The sequence below is a fragment of the Delphinapterus leucas genome, chromosome 13 (assembly GCF_059928025.1).
Source record: "Delphinapterus leucas isolate spDelLeu-1000000601 "Yukka" chromosome 13, BTC_Dleu_Yukka2, whole genome shotgun sequence".
Lineage (NCBI taxonomy): Eukaryota > Metazoa > Chordata > Mammalia > Artiodactyla > Monodontidae > Delphinapterus > Delphinapterus leucas.
In genome coordinates this window covers 62,111,088-62,129,651 of record NC_143141.1, presented here as the reverse complement: position 1 = coordinate 62,129,651, position 18,564 = coordinate 62,111,088, and the positions used below count along the sequence as shown (strand labels likewise).

The following is an 18,564-nucleotide window of genomic DNA, read 5'->3' as shown; positions in this document are numbered from 1 at the left end:
AAGGAAATTAGTCTATAACCTTTTTTTTTTCAATATTGATCAAAGCCCTCAAGTTTCATGTAGACCTATGCAAGCCAAAGAGCACCAGTCTTCTTTTCTTGTATGAAGGAGAATAAAGGTAGAAGTTGCTTTTAATTCTCTGAATTTCCCAGCCCCTAATGCTAAGTGAGATCAAATGATTGCTTCTGATTCTTGGGAGCCTCATAACCTCCTCGCTGCTCCTCAGCTAAAGAACATCCCTCATAGCGCTCACATCCCCATTTCTCACTACTAAGGAGTTGGAGTGCATGACGGTGCCTTTCTATCTCAGCTCTGTCCTCAAAGGCCAGATGAGCAGCTGTCAATGGCTAAAGCAATAATCATTTTTTAAGAGCAATTAGATATTTACAAAACTACCAACAGTACGACAAAAGTCCAACCACATGTGTATAGTGAACAGTTCCTGTCTAACTTCTAGAACTATTTTTCTGGAATTCACCCATTTACTTTATATATACATATATATATAAGTACCCTGGTGTAGTCAGGGCAGGCTGTATATATATATATATACAGCCTGCCCTGACTACACCAGGATATCTGATCATTCCTCAATATCCAAAAAACACAAAATGTTAGAGAAAGCACAAGAAGATGTAAGAAATGATGATATGTGTGTTTTTAATTTCAGAACTGAATTTGATGTTATAAGTGAGATCAAATTTACTCTTCAAAAACCTGCCAAACGTCTACCCTTTTTGTCATCCAACTTATGTGTTTTAGGTATTAATTTCCATCTTACTGCCTTGTAATCATAAATTATACTTGTACATCTCTGCTAAAGTCACCAGCATAATATGACCATGGGTGGGAAAACATTGGTGGGCATTAGAAGGGCCCTGCTATCGTCTTCTGGCCCCAGTGGCCCCAAATTCATTACCAAGGCACTTCATGGTAGGGTACATGTTTCAATGCTCTTGCATATATTACTTAAAAACATTTGACTTATCTTTTTCCATCTTGTACTTCCAATCTATCTCATGTCTCATATTTTATTAGATTGTAGAAATAAAGAAAACACAGTGGAGATGGTTGTAGTAGTCTTGCTAATAGGGTGAGCATTTGTTTAGGAAAGGCTCCCAGTTTCATTCCCAAAGGGCAACATGACCACTTATTCACAAATAAATAGAAAAACCCAAATAACATAGTGTTTCTTATCCTTGGTGAATTTAATCTGCTATTGCTATGATAGGTTTATTTTCTACACTCTGAGTAGCTGATGAATGTGAGAAATATAGGGTCCCACCCAATTTGTTTGTATAATAAAATAAGCACATAAAATTTATCAGTAGACTATCGCTATTCACTGGGATCATAATCCTTAGAAAACGTTTCAGTACTGGATAACTATGACACTGGAAATTCGACTTACGAAGGGAAAGAAAACAGTACTTCCGTAGGTACTTGGCAAAGATGCCTAAAATGAATGGGATTTGCATAATGGCATATTATTTCAAAATCATTAGTAATACAATCAGTAGTGCCCTTGACAGGAGGAGCCATTAAATTATATATTGAGTTTGCTTCTCTTGCACAGTAAAGCTATTAATAGGAAACTTGATTATTAAAGGACAATTCAGTCAATTTAAAGAGGCAAGATAAAGTCAATCATTATGAATTAGCCCTCTGAATCAAGAGGCAAAAATCAGAAGGGGCTGGTAATGTTCACTTTTTGCTCCAGAACAGAACTATTCCTCCCCTTAGCAAAGGTGGAGAATGTGAAATTAACCTATATAAATTTTAAAGGATCATATCCTTGTGATGTCTTTTGCTCACTTTCCAGAGCCTAACTAATACAGGAAAGGGACTGTCATTGCTTCTTCCATCACTGGGGATGTTACAGGAGATGGAGTTTATCTGGTGAAGAACCCAGTTCCACTAGCTTGATAATCAGCAGAAGTATACCTCTCTGTTCCTCACAGTTCTGCAGTGGAAATTATATCTCAAGGACTGAAGGGATCTTAAAGGTCCTCCAGTTTGCCCCCCATTGCCACACCGATTCCCACATTCACAGGGCTTCTGCACTGTCCCAAAGACTCCCTCTCTCTGAGAACACAGATTCATGTTGTGTTGTACTTTGTTTCCATTTACCAATGGGAAGCAGTCAGATAGCTGTTGTCCTTTCTTTTTTTTTAATTGAAGTATAGTTAATTTACAATGTTGTGTTAGTTTCAAGTGTACAGCAAAGTGATTCAGTTATACATATATACATATATATATTCTTTTTCAGATCCTTATATATATGTGTGTGTGTATATACATATATATATAAACATGTTCTTTTTCAGATTCTTTTCCATTATAGGTTATTACAAGATATTGGGTATAGTTCCCTGTGCAATACAGTAGTGTTGTTATTTCTTTAAATTAACAGGTTAACCAAAACAAGATTGGAATAGTCAGGCAGACCCAGCCCTTCATCTAACAACAACCCCTGCACTATTATTACACTGATAAGGAACAGATAGAAAACTGTGTCATGCAATTTTCAGCTACTGTAATTATGATGAAGAAGGTAAGGAGAATTTCTCACTTGATCTTTTTTACATCACTTTAAAGTTGAAGAGTATACTATAACAATTATGTTTCCTAGAAACTAGCAACGAGTTACAAATCTCATGATAACATTAAAACATTAAATAATTTGTCAGGATGGCCAAAATTTTTATGGATATACATTTTGGATCCACTTCTAGAAAAAAAAAGGCATTTGGTTAAGAAAGATCAATTTATTTAGTGGAAAAATACAGGTTGTTCCTTTCGATTTTTGCAGTGCCTTTCCTTTGATGATACTAAGCCCACATCTATACTTTATTTCCAAGTCTCTCTCTTATCTGATGGGTCTCAAAGGACCAAACATCTTTAAACATTCTAGTAAGGAGCTCTTATATCAGGTGGTGACTCAGGTAAACTGTGAGAAAGAAGAGAAAGACATGGTGTTACTAGTGGGAGCTAAAAAAGAAAGTCTCTTCAAAATACATTCTAATCTCTCATTATTAAGCCAAAGTCCTATCAGTCTCTTCAAATTTCAGCCTCAATTAGTCCTCTGTGGTTTCTTTTCCCTAAGACCGCTCTTGATATTGGGAGAAGTGAGGAAAAGAGTTGGAGGATGAAAAAGAAGAGACTCTTTCTAAATCCTCATAAAATCAAAAAGATTTTAGTGAGGATTTCACACCTGTAGATGCTACAATGTCTCTTTTAAAATTTATTTTATTTTTAAGATTTAGCCTCTTTTTAGGCGTACTCAGGGGTCAATGGACTGATGGGCATTTTGCATTTTTTAGTTCACCAATCAATCTTCATAGCAGCCCTGGGAGCGACTTCTACAACTTGTACAATTCAGAGGAAACAATGACTCAGAGAAGTTAAGTAACTTCCAAGGTCACAGAGTGAGACTCCTGTAACTGGCTCCAAAGACCAACATCTTTCAGTTATGTGACCCACGCAGTCCGTATTCATTCAGCTGTGCAGTAGTTTTATGACCGCTTTAAAAGATCTGAATCATTATTTTGAAGTCATATACAGGTTTATTGTTTAATCTTTATGTTAACAAAGACTACCTGGATGAGCAACGATAGATTTTTCAATTCTGTTTTTAAAAGGAGTGCAGCACATATTACATTCGATGACGGCCGTCGTGAAAAGGTAAAATCCTTGAGGCAATAAAGGTCCTGTTAGGATTAACTGAAAAGCACCATGAACACACGAGGGCTCCCCAACTCTGAGGAATACGAGCAACCGACCAGCAGCCTTGGCTTCACCTGGAGGCATGTCAGAAACGCGGAATCTCAGGGCCCACCCCAGACCCACCAAATTGCATCTGCATTTTATCAAGATCCCCAGATGATGCTGATGCAAGCAAAAGTTTGAGAAGCGCTGATCTAGACAGGATAAAGGGTTCTTTTATTACAGATAATAAATGAAGAGGCTGGTGGTAATTGGGCTTATGTTTTGGAACTGTCTGCATATTAGAATCATGTGTGCAGCTTTGAAAACTCTAAATGCCTGGGCTCGGCACACTCCAGATCAGTGAGATGAATCTCTCTGGTTTTGGGGCCTCGGCACGAATACAGTTCTACAAAGTTTTTCAAGGGATTCTAATAATGTGGCTGGGAGCTGGCTAATGGAGAATCAGCATGTCTGGCCTGACGTTTAGAAGAATGTATTAAATAAGGAATAGGTAGCACTGTGAGGAAGTAAGGGTCAAAGCTAAATTTTAGACCTAATTAGTTATCTAGGCTGAAGCATGGGAGAGACATTTAACTTTGTCCTTCACTGGTATTCTTTTCTGGGTTATAGAGAGCACAAAAAGTTGTCGTTTTCTCCTCTCAGGAAATGCTGGTCTCCACAAGCAAACTTAATAGTTATAGATGAGAAAACACCTTTAGCCTCTGGGCAGCAGAGTGATTTCCTTCTCAGAGAGATAAGAATTCTGGTGCTAGGTTTTTAGACAACAGAGGTTCTATTCGGAGAATAGAATAACTAAGGGTTTCATTTGCCACAGAAGACAGTAATTAATGTCTTATATTCTTTCTCTCAGAGAGCCTCTGAGCCATGTCAGTCAAAGGCCATGTCTGTGGAACTGGAAACTTTCCACCTGGAAGCCACCACATTCAGACTAAAGAAAGAAGTGACCCGGGGCCGACCTCATCTGAAGGGAAAATATCTGGCAATTTCTCTGATCACAGAGTGATATCATCAGGTAAGGCAAGTTTGACATTGAATCCCCAGTACACCTGATGTTAAAAGCTTCAGGATAAACTCCTCTTACTCAAAAAAGACAAATAAACCAACTTAAAACGCGCAAAGGATCTGAACAGACTTTTCTCCAAAGAAAGTAAACCAACGGCCAATAAGTACATGAGATGCTCAGCGTCATTTGTCATCAGGGCAATGCAAATCAAAACCACAATGAGATGCCACTTCACCCCCACCAAGATAGCTATAATCAGAAAAACAGATAATAGTATGTGTTATACGGAGAATGTAGAGGAACTGGAACTCTCTTACATTGCTGATGGAAATGTTAAATGGTATAGAGGCTTTGGAAAAGTCTGGCAGTTCCTCAGAAGTTTAAAAATCAGGTTACCATATGACCCAGCAATTCCACTTCTAGGTGGAACTCAAGAGATTTAAAAACATATGTCTACACAAAAACTTATACATGAATGTTTACAGCGGCATTATTAATAATAGCCCAAAGTTGGAAACAACCTAAATGTCTGTCAGTTGATGAACGGATAATCAAAATGTGATACATCCACATAATGGAATATTATTCAGCAATAAAAAGGAATGAAATTCTGATACAGGCTACTAAAAAGTAGCGTTAATATGTCACCCCCAAACATACTGCTTTGGTATATTGATTATTTTGAGCTGGGGGTATGTAAAAATAGCAAATGCAGGGAGACGCTGTCTCTGAACTTCTCCCATCTGCCTAAAGACAGATGTTCCAAAAGGAACTCAAGTGTCATAAATTCCCTCCCTGAGAATTTCATCAACCAGGGAAAGTGACTCTTATCACAGGAGAGGAGACTAGAAGTAGACACCAGGCAAACGTTGTCACAAACTGTCATATCTCCCATCTTTTCTTCATCTTTCCTAAAACTCATGTACTCTCCCCTAAGAAGCCAATATCCTCTCTGCCCGAGCCCTATTAAGACAGTATTCAAGCTTACATTTTCCCTGGGTATCTCCCATGTACACATGTTAATAAACTTGTTTGTTTTTCTCTTGTTAATCTGTCTTTTATTACATGATCTCAGCCAAGAACTCTAAAGAGTAGAGGGAAAATTATTTTTCCTCCCCTGCACTTTGACATGGATGAACCTTGAAAACATTATGCTAAAGTGAAAGAAGCCAGACACAGCTGTTCAGACATTGTATGATTCTATTCATATGAAAAGTCCAGAATAGACAAATCCGTAGAGACAGGAAGTAAATTAGTGGTTGCCTAGGGCTGGGGATTGGGGAATAAATGGGGGTGACTGCTAATGGGCATGGGATTTCATTTGGGGGTGATGAAAATATTCTAAAATCGATTATAGCAATGGTTGCACAATTTTGAGACTATAATAAAACCCACTGAATTGCATATTTTAAATGGGTGAATTCTCTGGTATGTGAATTATATCTCAATAAAGCTGTTATTACAAAACACAACAGCAACGACAAACAAACTTCAGGATAAAATCGTAGTCTAGAAAAAGCCGTTTCCTTGGGTAAGAAAAGGTTGTGAGAATGTTTGGGGTGAATTTTCAGTTAGAAGTTTCAAATTTTGTTAGTACTGCCAAACAGAAAACTGGGGTGCTGCATGGCCCTGAGACAGTGAAAACCATTTGCATCAAAGCTAAGTGCCCTTGCTGTGACAGCTAGCTCCGCCACCCCTCAATCCCTCCCTCTCCCCAGGCAGAACACTCACTGCCTCCTTCAGGATCAAGGGCTGTTGATGTCGTGCTTTGACAGGTTAAGCATTTCTGGTGGATGTTACCTCAGGCCTGGCTTCCTTGGCAGGTTTCTTTTTCCCAGAGGATAAAGTCTTATGAAAAAATCAGAAGTAGCACTTCCTTCATGGCATTCATTTAAAAGGAAAGGAAAGGACTCTAATTGTGGGTTATGCCTGCTGCCCTTGCAAAGCAAACAGTTCTCTTCACATCACCTAGGGCATTATCCAGTGCTCTTTTCGGCATTGATTTCTCTCTACCAACAAGGAAAGATATGCTTGCTATGTGTTGCCTTTGTATCGCTTGGCTTAAATTCCTGGCCCATTTTAAGCTTTTTTTTTCCCTTCAAGAATTGACTTTGCGGGCTTCCCTGGTGGCGCAGTGGTTGAGAGTCTGCCTGCCAATGCAGGGGACACGGGTTCGTGCCCCGGTCCGGGAAGATCCCACATGCCGCGGAGCGGCTGGGCCCGTGAGCCATGGCCGCTGAGCCTGCGCGTCCGGAGCCTGTGCTCCGCAACGGGAGAGGCCACAACAGCGAGAGACCCGCGTACCGCAAAAAAAAAAAAAAAAATTGACTTTGTGAGTTGCTTGGTGATTAGGGAAAGAAAGGGGCAGTCAGAGAAGACCGACACATATATTCACAACATTTTCCATAAGTGACCCCAAACAATTCCCCCCCAATTAACATTTTAAATAGGATAAGAACAGACTGCTTTTCATATTATTTCTAATAATACTTTTACATCCTTTTCAGATTATTGGTGAGGAACCCTTGGCATGACTTCACTTGGGAGTGTGTTCAAGGTTCCATTCTAAGATGGTCATAGAAGAGGGACTAGATCATGACTTAAATCTACTGTTTCCTTCATTGAATTGTCCAGGGCACCAAACTAGGACTCAAATTACCCTGGATTTGTATCTTGACTCTGTCACTTTCTAGCTGAGATATGTGGGCCAGTTCTGGCATCTTTCTAGACCTTAGTGTTATCATCTATCAAATGTGGATAAGGAAACTCACTTTGCAGTGACTATAATATTCACAGTGTCGTGATGATCAGATAATGGGTGTCATCATTCAACAACTGTGGATAATAAAACTTCACACGTGATTGCAAAGGTCAAATAATATAATGCATGCAAAACCATTCTGCAAAGGACTATAAGATGTTAGGAAGAGTTGTTATTAGTTGAAAAGGAGTGGTTTACTTTATAGTTTTTACTTGCTCCTTCACCCAGTCACCCAAAGGGGCAGCTGGCAGGTGAGAGGTGGAAGTCAGAAAATACTCAATGGAGTAATGGGCAATACCCTCAAATTCACTCTCAGATGTAGCTTGGGACCACATCTCACATAATGGACTTTCCAGGTGCAGAACTCTAAACTTAAAGATGCAAAATGCATAAGAAGTACTGGCATATATCTGGAGAAAATTCTATCTCGAAAAGATACATGCACCCCAATATTTATCGCAGCACTATTTACAATAGCCAAGACATGGTAGCAACCTAAATGTCCATCGACAGAGGAATGGATAAGGAAGATGTATACACAATGGAATATTACTCAGCCATAGAAAAGAATGAAATATTGCCATTTGCAACAACATGGGTGGACCTGGAGAATATCATACTAAGTGAAGTAAGTCAGACAGAGACAAATATCATGTGATATCACTCATATGTGGAATGTAAGATATGATACAAATGAAATTATTTATAAAACAGAAACAGACTCACAGATATAGGAAACAAATTTATGGTTACCAAAGGGGAAAAGAGGGGAGGTATAAATTAGGAGTTTGGGATTAGAAGATTCAAACTACTATATATAAGATAAACAACAAGGTTCTACTGTGTAGCACAGAGAACTATATTCAATATCTTGTAATACACTATAATGGAAAAGAATCTGGAAAAGAATACATATATATATATATAACTGAATCACTTTGCTGTATACCAGAAACGAACACAACTTTCCAAATCCAAATAAAGAGGAATACTAGTTAGCTTCCCAGTCCCAGCCCTGACAGGTGTCCACTCACCACGTTAGCTGGATACACAAAGGGGACAGAAGTTGTACTTTTCCTGGAGCTCCTGGTATGAAGCAGAGCCTGACAAGTCCGGGTGGTACTATTCTTTAATTTTAATAGACTCCGAAGATGAGAGTTGCTAAAGGAGCTGAATCAAAGTAATTCTCCAGGAGGGCTTGTCATCCGTGCACTGATCTCTTTGCGTTATCAAGTGGTAACTGAAATCATTGCTTCAAGCAGAGCAAGGAGCAGGGATAGCTAAAATCCTCCTGTTCTCTGGGGCATACCAGAGGGCAGTGTCACAGAGCACTGGAGTAGGGATTTTCCAGCAGAACCTTGCTCTATTTTATTTCCCTCTGCTTGCTTTTGAATCTGAATGGCAACCAATTCATTTGTTCAAATGCAAAATAGGAACAAGTGTAATTCTTTTTCGATCTCTCTCTTTTTAGCAATCAATTGTCAGCTTTAGAGCTACCTTCCCATCCTTAGAAGACATGCTGGTTGACCACTTGAAAGAGACACTGCAGAGATCCTGGAGTTATTGTTCCAATAAGTAATATGCTGGGAACTCTGGAAGCCAACACCCTCCCCAAAAGGTTTTATCCTATGATGGTATGCTAATATGGAAATCACAAGAGTAAAGTTTGCTAAGAGAAAATGATATGGATGTATTTTAAAATGTCCATAATTTTGTGATGTATAAAATGTATACCTTACCATTGCTTTATTTCCCTGCAGCTAATATATACTTCAGTCTTAAGAAGGCTAAATTAATAAGGATCCTGGGTTTGTTACCTACATGTGCACGCTGAGACGATTTGTCAATTTAGTGAAAAACAAAGTGGATCAAGCACTGGGCACCATGTTGAAATACATCAAAATGGATCTTAGTCTTATTGTTTAATAATACTGACATTGTGCAAGTTCCATGAGAGAGGCCCTTTTAACAAAATGATGGAGGATTCTCACCAACTTTTAAACTGATTCCTTAATTTGTTAGGATTGTTTGTAATCTGAGATCTTCATTGTATTCCTTAAAGGGAACAAAAAAGGCCAAATTCTCTAGAAAAAGTTGTTTTAACAAATTTCTCAAGTTTGAGGATAACGTTAGGAGTACATTGGGGCACTGAGTATCTTTTCTACAAACTGAACACATAAAACATTTTAGTTCAGTTTTAGAAACTTCTGTTAAATCCTCAATTTGCCACTGCCCTTTATAAGAATTTGAAATTAGATGAAATTGTTGCTGTTGAATTTCAAAGAAACAGTTGGTTTTCCATTCTTTTCAAAAGCTCTCTTCATCTTGAACATTTTCAACATTCCTGGGTTGTCATTAGACTCTCTCCAGAGATTACTTATACCTTTGGTCCTTCCTCCTTTGTCAAGATTCTTTGTTCAAAGTAAAGAGTTTCCCTGGAAAGCAATGGAAAGATTTCACTCTTAGAACATTATAGGACAGCAGCTAGAATATGCTGAAAGCATCTCTATCCAAAAGAGGCCAGCTTTAAAAATAGAACACCAAGAAATAAAGCTGGTCTTTCTTAAGGTTTTTAATTCATATCCTCTTTCTCTTTTCCTTCCTTCCCTCCCTTTCTCCAAAGCCACAAAATACTCAATGGCAAATCAATCTCTCTCTGCATGCATTTGTATAAAATATTCTGAAAGACAGGATGCCAGGAATTTTCTTGAACATAACTAAAATAAAGTGATAATTAATGAATTGATGCTGATTTTTATATCTCACATTTCTATTCCATGTCTAATATTTTATTGGTATTCTACATTAGATTAAGCAATCAATTCTTATGTCTTCATACTATTGTAGGGGTTCAGAATGAGCCTCCCCACTGTTGCATGAGGATTACTTTCAGCTAAAGGCAATCAAGACCCTGTGGATTCAAGAGAAACTATTGTCTCTCCATTAACTACCTAGAAGAAATTAAAGTGGCGATTTTTCCCAGAAAAAGAGTTATGACCAGAGATAAATTTTATCTAAGTGGCGTTATGTGTATGGCAGGGCAAACATCTAATTACCAAACATCTGTTCTTCTCCTAACAGTCCTATGAATGACCCTCCTGACCTTGGAAGCCCCGGGTCCAGCTCCTATTCCTTAATTCAGGATGGCATTTATCTCATTTAACTTTTCTGCTTCTGAACCTCTCATGTATACGGGATCTCTGACCCTCTCATGCATGTTGGGTTCCTGTATGTATGAAATTAAATTTGATTTTCTCCTGTTAATCTGTCTCATGTCAATTTAATTCTTAGATGAGCCAGAAGAACCTAGAAGGGTAGAGGAAAATTTTTATTCTCCCTGACACTATCTATTCTATAAATATGTTTGGATTTTAATTTTGTATTTCACAGTGGAGGCCTATGGTTTACAGAAAAAAGAAAAAAATTTACTTACCCAGTGGGTATAAGGTTGGAAAGACAGATTGGGTTCAGGTTTCTTTATCCTGAAGGTGTTATGAAGAGAGCTCTCCAGGAAGTCTATTAAGCTATTCCAATGTTAATTTACTTCCATAAATAACAGAATTATTAAGACTAATCAGGTCCCTGTAACCATGACCATGGCTCTGAGTGGTTCCACAATACTGGTGGGGAAAAACGACCTCCTAAAATGCTGTCTTAGGAAAGGGACTCAGGTTGCAAAATTCTTATTCTGTCATTTACTATATGAACCTGTGTGAGTTACTTCCTCTTCCTAAGGCTCCTGCTCTGTAAACGGGTTATAAAAATGGTATTTATCTCTGACTGCTGCAAATAAATCATGATAACACATATAAGGTGCTTAACACAGAGCCTGGCATATATTAAGTGCTAAATGAATATCAACTAGGTCTACTATGACCACGAGCAATATTGTGTTAAGAGCTGAGACTCTTGGGATTGAGCTGCCTGTAAGTCGTGCAAATGAATTAATCTATGCCTTAGTTTCCTCATAAGTAAAAATAAAATAATTACATCTATATCATGAGGTTGTTCAGGGGATTATATGGGAAAACAGAACAGGACATGGCACACGGGAAGCGCTCAATCAGTGGTGGTTATCATAATTACTGTTACAGAATGCAAGGAAGAAAGGGACTAGGGACTAAAGCATTTCAGTAAAGCTAGTATCAAGGGGTAGGTTAGTAGAAATCAATACCACAGATTTTTTTAAAATCAAATTTTCAGTGTATATCTTTGGCATTTGCTTTCCCTGATAACCCAGGCAAAACTTGATCCTGACCCTATCCATGTGAAACATCATAAATTGGCAGAATGAACAAGTTAGTATTAGCCAGTCTGTACTTCATGGGCTCTTTTTCACTAAATACAATTCAAGTAATATAAATTGCTTTCAGATCATTTTTGTGTTATTTTTCTAAACGTGTTTTTCCTGCTTGTTAACATCATACTTATTCACCGTTGAGAATCTGACAAATGCAGAAATGAAGCAAAAGAAATAATAATCACCCATAAGCCTGCCACTAGAGATTACCATTTAACATTTAAAAATGTTTGCTTTTAGCTTTTAAAATACACAATTGCATAATTTGGACCACACTATGTGTGTATGTATGTGTGGGGGTGTATAAATGAAATTTGGTGTCATGATTTTTCACTTCATGTTATATTTTGGACACTTCCCATGACATAAAAAAATATAAAAACTCTCCTTTAAAATGGCACAAGATGGTCTATGAAATATCTTCACAATAATGTGATTAACTATATTTTTTACAGTTATATGTGATAATGAATTATAATAGTAATGGATTGTGGGCCATTCATTTCTTTCTCTCTGCTGTCCCTATCTAAACAGACTGATCTATATTTTAGTAAGGGGGTGGGGAATAACTAAAACACACCAAAAATATTATGAACTTTTGGTGCTTTCTTATGGATGAGCTACCTGGGATTAGGTCTCTTAGAGCTGAATGTTTATTTTCCCTACAATCCTCTTTACATGCTTGGGCCCTATCCTGGACTCCTAACCTAGACGGTAACTGCCTTCTTCTAGTTCTTCTATTGGTCTTTATAGAAGTTCTTGTCTGAATTCTGCCCTATGGAAAATGTATGCATCCATTTTTAAAAGGAGAAATTCTCTCCTTGGTCATTCCTAACCTTTTAGCCAGTTTTGTTGAAAAAATTTTCAAGTATCACCTGCCAATGTTGTTTCCCTAGAAGGCCATTCTGGCTACCTTGCTAAGCTTCCACTGATTATGTAACACACAGTTCCTCATGCTAAATCACTCACAAAAACCAATGATTAGTGTCCTTCTACTAATCACCCATTCCCAGGTCTGTCATCAAAACAGCATCAGTCATTTTCCATTCAAATTCAGCCCCTGCCCTCCCAAACGCTCTACTCTCCAGTCTAGAAGAGTCTCTCAATCTCTGGTCATAGAAATCTGCTGGTTCATCTCTCATTATACAGATGAGCAAACTGAAACTCACTGAAATTAGCCCACACCTCAAAGCTGGTGGATGCCAGAATCAGGATTAAAACTCATCTTCAGACTCTAAATCCACGTCTGGTATTTGTTTCCTCTGCAATTACCCTAGTGTTTTTCTTCTTGGGTGTTGCTGAAATCCATTTCACCACTCTTCATAGAAAGCTTTTCCTTTCCAATCTCTTTTTTTTTTGAGTTTTTGTTTTTGTTTTTTTTTTGCGGTACGCGGGCTTCTCACTGTTGTGGCCTCTCCCGTTGCGGAGCACAGGCTCCGGACGCGCAGGCTCAGTGGCCATGGCTCACGGGCCCAGCCGCTCCGCGGCATGTGGGATCTTCCCGGACCGGGGCACGAACACGCGTCCCCTGTGCATCGGCAGGCGGACTCTCAACCACTGCGCCACCAGGGAAGCCCTCCCATCTCTTTTTAATGAAGTAAAAACTGATGCTGATAACAGAAGGAGATGCATGACTTTCTTTGTTAACTCATTGCCTTTTCATCGTTGCCCATCTTGCTGACGGATGCTTTATAAATTAAACAGCCCATACGATGGAAACACAGACTTTCTTTAGTGAGGATGGCCAAACAGAGTCATGACCTGGTGAGTCTCTGACATGAAAACAATCTACAACATCCACAGAAACACTAAATAAAGAATAAATAAAAACTAACCCATAGTCTTATTTGTATCCCAAGTCTTCTGGGCACCATGTTTAGCAGTTATCCATCTTTGCATTTTTCTCTCTTTCCTTCCTTCTTCAACCAGAGCCATGGTGTGTCCCTATCAACCACTAGATAAGGAACGTGACAATCTGTCTGTACTGAGATGAGAATGGTCGATAATTGTGTGTATGTTTTTCATTTACAACATACTTCTAATTTTAAAGAGACCCCGTTTGCTTAATTCAAAGGGAGTAATTATGGAAGGAAATAGCTTTGCAGCCATGTGGCAAGGCTATAAGTGCTCCGACTAGTGTGCGTCTATGTGGTGAAATATTTCCTGAGTGTCTAATCACAGACAGGTAAAAATTAAAACTGATATAAACTATGAATCAAAAGATATTACGAGCAAAATATCAAGGGCCTCAATAGGTGCCCTGCTTTCTGCTTATGCTTTTCACTGTCTGCAGGACACAGTGATTCCTTGACTGCGGACTCACACTGAGCTTTTCAGGGGCGGCACTTATTTGGACGTTTAAATGTTTTCCAGGTATTCTATTTAGTTTAAAACCGCACAGACAGTTATATTTGGAGCTCACATTCTTAGCAGAAGGGACCCAAGGCATTTTATAGGTAATCATCACAGAGAAAATCAGCAAGAAGACAATTAAGCTTCTTATGGATACAAGCAATTTAAAGCTGAAAATCAAAATGAACCAAAAACAGAACGGAGTTTATTGGCTTTGAATTGAAAATGTGTTTTGCCTTTTTTTTCCCTTTTATGTTTCTTGTTTGTAATGGAAGTTTTCCCCAGGTAGACTTTATAGAACCAGAGCAGGTTTACAGAATGCATATAATGACATTGTTTAACAAAATTGAACCACTAGACCAAACACAGTGAGAAAGTACTTGGTGAGCAATTCTGGGATTAACTATAGGGATCCTGATGAGCTGCATTTAAAGTGCACACTGATTTTAGGGGAAAATCTGCAAGTCGGCTTGACAATATTTTTTGATTTTTGATTTTGTTATGGATTGTATGTAGTTCACAGTTAGTGCTCAAAAAGCAAATCCTTGCCATTATATTAGCTTTTGATGCAGACATACTCTTCTTATAGGGAAAGGTTATTGTTTTTAGGATTTGTGCTGTTTCATAAATTCTCTAGAAAGTCTGTACCTTTGTTCAGAGAATCTTGGAGGTGGCGGGGACATAAGAGATCTAGACTGGCATTTGCAACACAGATTTATAGCTTTTGGCTGTAAATATGTTATAAATATTTAAGGATATTAAGTACATTTATAGAAACATAAATATGTTTATATTTATATAACATATACATATTTATATATGTTTTAGCAGCATGACCTTGGTCATGTCACTTTCTCTCTCCAAATTTCAATCTCATCGAATGTAAAATGAGAATTGACATGAAAAACAAATGAAATAATGTATATGAAAAAAGTTTGTACACTTTGAGCATTTTCAAGTGCAAGGTGCTAACTTAATCTTCTCATTTTGCAACTGAAGGAACTTAGGTCACTTGATTATAACAATCTTTCTATTTTAGCTTCCTCAGTTCCACTCTGAAATATGTATAGAATATGTATAGTATACTAATAATAATATTCCAATATTCATTTTTGGAAAATAGGAGTTTATTGTGTGAACAGAACAGCAATAATATCTGACACCTTTCCATGGATCTCCTTTCAGAGTTACATTTTATGTTTTTATAACTGAAACTTAGAATTTATAGCCACTATACTGTTGACTGCCAGAACACGAAATAATACTTTATTAAATATTTATTGATATGTCCTACTGGATTTTAACACTTCTATTAATTTTAATCATGGAGAATTGGATTTGACTTATATTAATCATAATATATGGTTCATTTAATAATATGAAGAAATAGAGAGAAGTAAGAGTGCATCTCAAGGATAGGTCTATGTATCCCGAATAAATCCTACTAATTCAGTAGAAATGAGAATTACCTATCTATCTATGTATCTATCTATGTATCTATCTATCTATTTTTACTATTTAGACCAGAAAACCCTTAAAAGGTTATTTATGGATTCTTCCCTCTGTATTAACTTACTGTCTTGGTGTAATATTCGTTAAGTCCTGAATACTTTTTCTACTGAGTTATCTTTGAGTTTCTGGCATAATCAAAATTCACTTTATGGTTCTAATTAAATGTCTTTCATGACGTAAGACTTCCTGATACAGATATTCAAAGATTAGTGAAACTGATGGTGGAAATGAAGGGAATCCATAAAAAAACAGTTCTGGGTCTTCAGAGCCCCAATAATGTTAAGTCTTTTGTCAAAGCCATCTACACTCAACAGCAACCATGTTGCCAAGTGCCAGGACAACCCTGGGTACTCTGTGTGCATTCCCCATGGCAATGAGCACTGTGCCAGGACATGGTGTTTGCTTAATAGACGTTTGTAATCAACACAGATATTCTCACTGTACATATTTGTACTTGAGTTTGTGCCAATCCATCAAGGTCTTTAGATTTCTCGGTAAGAACAGCCCACATATTTTTTAGGTGAAAAGATAGGCTTCTTAGCATAGATTTGGCCATGAGAGTGAACAAAATGAGTGTCGTGTACGTGATTCAAGCACATGACTTGCACTTTCCTAGGAAAGGCCAAGTGAACTTATCAGGCACACGTCAGATCCCTACGGCATGTTGTTTTGTCCAGCCATTCCACGAACCTTTATCTGGTATCAAACCATGTGTCAGGCCCACGTTAGGTGACAGGGATAAAAAGAGGAATATGAATTCACAGCTCAGAGGAGTGACAGGCATGTAAACCAAAGATTGCCTACCTCTCTATGTGCTAAGTATAAGCATGGGCTCTGTGCTGTGGGAGCTCAGGGGTGGGGGGGGCAACTTCACAAATGGCAGGAATAATTGGACTGGGTCTTGAAGAAAGAGTAGAGTTTTGCCAGGCAGAAATGCAAGGAAGCCTCAAAGACAAAAAGAGAAAAACAAATGATGCAAATCACAGAGAAATGAAAAAGCACATCAAGAAGGGTGAGGTGCTGTCTGGTTCCTGTTTCCCATGTACACGTACCTGAAGGAGGGTTGATGGAAGGTGTATCAAGGAAGAGAGATTGGGGTCAGGAGAAATACTAAGTCATGTGGGCACCATTTGTTAATAAAGGGCCAACGGGCCTTCTTGATTTTGGGCTGCCATGATCAATTTTGACCTTTAGGATAATCAATCTAACTCTGGGAATAAAGCTTGTGTTGTAGAAGAAGAGAAAAAAGTGAAGGAGAAGGCCAGGGAAGCAGCCATGGAGAAAATGCTGTCCCCTGGACTGGCAAAGCCTAAAGTCCCGGCCAGAATATCCAGCCAGGGATCACCAACCCCCCCTCCGCCCCCGCCCCCCAGCAGCATGTTTTGAGAAAGTGTTTGGCTCCCAGCCTCCAGTCTAGCTCTGTCAAAACTGAAGAAATAGAGAGAAATTGCTTTAATTTCTCATCTGCAACTATACCTTCCTGAAAACTTGTCTGGGGGGTTAGAGAAAACAAACTGAAATTCCATGAAAGGGTCACTCTGAGCTCCTCCTTTTGCCTGCAATGATCAATTTCTTATAACAAGATGGAGCTTGTAAAATTACAAATTCTGCTGGAGAAAACATCATCAGATTATGAAACTGACCTAGTTTTCATGAACAGAAAATCTAATTATCTACCATCAATTCAGGTTTGAGCACATATTTCATTTTATTTTTATCAACTGTGAGTGGTTTTGGCAAGCTTTATGACAAAACGATAACTGGATGTATACATTAAGTTTTTAAATGAAAGTATCAGAAACTGAAGTCTCAGGTTAATGAATTACATGGAAAATTGCTATCACATTACATTATCATATACAGTATTGGCAGGAGGATTGGTGAGAGAACACAACCAAGATGATGTAATGAAATGGAAATTTACAAGCTGGGGTGTGGGAAAGGTAAAAAGAATATCATTCTCCTGATACAGTGAGAGGTCACTGAGAAAAAGTGATTCTTAGGCTACTTAGCAGGCAGTGTGTGTGTGTATGTGTGTGTGTGTGCATGTGTGTGTGTGTGTAGAGTGAAAGAGAGAGAGAAAATAGAAAGAACAAAGTACCTTGAGATCTATGGTGAGAAACAATAATTTACTATGGGAGGCAAATGAGATGTAAAAAGATTGAAGGCATGAATAAAATGACATCTGTTCCCGGCACTTCTTTGTGTTAGGCAGATAGGAACCATGAGGGGTTGAAAGCAAAAGAGATAACAAGGGTTCAGCTGCAACATTTGGTGTTACGTCCGAGGGCCAGGCCTGATTCATCACAGTGGGATGAAACAGACTGGGAAGAGGATGAGACTGGAACACGATCTGCCCACCGGACTAGAGCAGGGGTTTGGGAATGAGGGAGGCTGAACAAACCCACCAAAAGCGGAGGAGGTCCATTCCAAAGCAGCAAAAAACAGCACCTGGAAAGTATAGAAATATATGATAGATGGAAGCCAGGTAAACCACTGAGTCAGATGGGCAAGAGAACATGAAGCTGAGTATTGTGGACTTGAGGATACAGCCACATCAAGAGTTCCAAGGACAAAGGGCTGCATACAGCATCATGTATCAGAGCCCCGTCCTCACCTAGGAGAGGCACCAGTCCTACAAAGGAACCGATTATAGGAATGATGTGCCTTCATTTAGGATAAACTGAAGTCATGAAATCAAGACAGGAAGGCAGAAACCAGATAGGAAATCAAACCTGACTTTCAGATCGATTTCAGAAATCTAGCAGTTTACTGCTTTTATCCTGAGTGCCTGGAAGAATACATAGGATGCACAGCAATTCCACAGTGTTTGGGAAATGACAGCCTGGACCATTGGAACTGGAGGACAGGTCAGAATATGATGGTCAATGAGCTTATTGTGATGCT

General features: G+C 38.5%; 1 protein-coding gene across 12 annotated transcripts in view; it reads right to left on the bottom strand.

Moving 5' to 3' along the window:
- SLC8A1 (solute carrier family 8 member A1) overlaps window positions 1-18,564 on the bottom strand; it is a 360,075-nt gene that overhangs the window by 100,306 nt on the left and 241,205 nt on the right. Inside the window, exon 1 of one of the 12 annotated variants that reach the window (XM_089923249.1) lies at window positions 8,528-8,545. The exons of the other annotated variants lie outside the window; for them this stretch is intronic. The gene's annotated coding sequence lies outside the window, so the exon portion shown is untranslated. Of the gene's footprint in view, window positions 1-8,527; window positions 8,546-18,564 lie in introns of those variants that run through there. 12 annotated transcript variants of the gene reach the window in all.